Raw genomic sequence first — 1,759 nt, forward strand, 5'->3', positions numbered from 1 at the left:
CAGGTCTGCTGTTCTTTGAATAACTAATTCCTTGTAATGAAACTTTTAAAACAAACCACTATATTCAGGTATCTTTTATCGAAGTGATGATGTATCTGCACTTGTTGGGTTGGCAATAATTGATGACAGGTTGATGACAGCCTCTTGACTGTATTTCCGCCTTGAAGAAATGCGTACTGTTTAGGAGCACTTGGGTAAAGTTATGTATGTGGAACTATGATACTTACCACGCACATCTGCAGTCTTTGTATAGTGCAATTTCGCTGACGAGTAGGAAAAGGCGAGAAACTCAAACACCAAATATCAGTTGTGATATTTATTAACTAAAGAGTAAAACTATGTAAAAATTCAATCGAATACTCGATGCCTACAATGCATAGCAATCCCGTCCCGGGTTCGGAGGTTTCACAGATTCAGAGATTGACTGCATCGGTAAGGTCAGGGGTCACGTCGACCTGCCTCATCACGTTACAGGTCGTGACTACCTTCGGAGGACACCCAGGGTACTCAGCCTCCTCTGAACGGTGTGATTAATGTATCGAGAGGTTGGAGTAATGGTTGGCTACAGAAAATCACAAGAGACTGTTCCTTGAGGACGAGAATGAGTAACCTGGTTCGTGACCAACAACTAAAAAAAAGTTCATGCGTTGTGCCTGCATGGTCATAAGGGTCATGCTTCGAAGTTTCATGACTCGAAGGAAGAGGGAGGAAAGGACTCACGAATTCTCCTTCACGCGAGATTCGGGCTTCTCAGAGAACCCGAAACGCGAGATTGGAGGTTCCTCCGACACCCGGGGAGGGGGATGGTGGTGGTAGGGGGACTTGCGGGTCGCGGGCGCAGTTTACAAGATATCTGAGGCAACGAAGGCGGGGGAGGAAGGTCCTGGGAGCCGGGAGGGAACAAGGAAGATTCCAAGCCAGTTTGCGGGTGGGGTGGTGGGCTTCCATTTGATTTTTTATAATCTTTTGCCGCCCATGATCACCTCACCTATTTTGTTATTCATATTATTTGATATGCGTGTCTGGATCAAGCACTGGCTTCTTGCGCACGGAAAGTGTACACCGTCGGCTTTGGGGAGGAAGCAAAGGTCCCGCTGCCTGAATTCTGATTGCATAACAACATGTGCATTATTTATCAACAACAAAAGATTCTCAAGAGCACAATCATCATCTTAGACGAGAGTTATCCATTACACCTAAAACAACACTGACTAGACTCGATGAAACACAAAGCTCAGTATTAACACAGACTCCATAGTACTCATCATAGTACTTAGTACTCACTACTAAGGCCTCATGAAAGGATTATCATACAATTTCTGCGACAAATAACGGACATTGTGATGAAGATGTGTGCGGTATTGGGTGGGGGGTGGCTGATGAGGAGGGGGAGGGGTGGGGGTCGCCTCTTCCTGGCTGGTGGGGGACAGCCGATGGGGGTGAGCCCAAGTCCGTGGGGGTGGGGGGGAGAGCAACATGTAGCCCCACACCCACACGCACACACGTCCACAACTACTTCTAGAACTCTCCCTAAAGTAGAGACACCACTTTCAAAAGTGAACTACTTGCTTGTGAACATATTAACAAAATAAGTCATTTTCCTTGAACCATATGGAGGAGTTCACCACTGTACACAGAGTTTTAACTAACGGCAATGCATTCGTTCAATTTGATTCAAGGAAATAAAAAATGTACTCTCTGAATCAATCACGTATTCAGTGTACCTCTAGTTCACCAAACTAACACGTGGTTGTAGTTT

General features: G+C 45.7%; 1 protein-coding gene across 1 annotated transcript in view; it reads right to left on the reverse strand.

The window, feature by feature from the left end:
* Positions 1 to 301: 301 nt before the first annotated feature.
* LOC138867412 (ryanodine receptor-like) overlaps positions 302 to 1,759 on the reverse strand; it is a gene marked incomplete at its 5' end in the record, with an annotated part of 18,775 nt that continues 17,317 nt past the window's right edge. The window contains 1 exon segment of the mRNA XM_070142892.1: positions 302 to 1,759. This exon segment is cut by the window's right edge and continues 799 nt beyond it.

This window comes from Penaeus vannamei, chromosome 30 (genome assembly GCF_042767895.1).
Source record: "Penaeus vannamei isolate JL-2024 chromosome 30, ASM4276789v1, whole genome shotgun sequence".
In the NCBI taxonomy this organism is placed as follows: domain Eukaryota; kingdom Metazoa; phylum Arthropoda; class Malacostraca; order Decapoda; family Penaeidae; genus Penaeus; species Penaeus vannamei.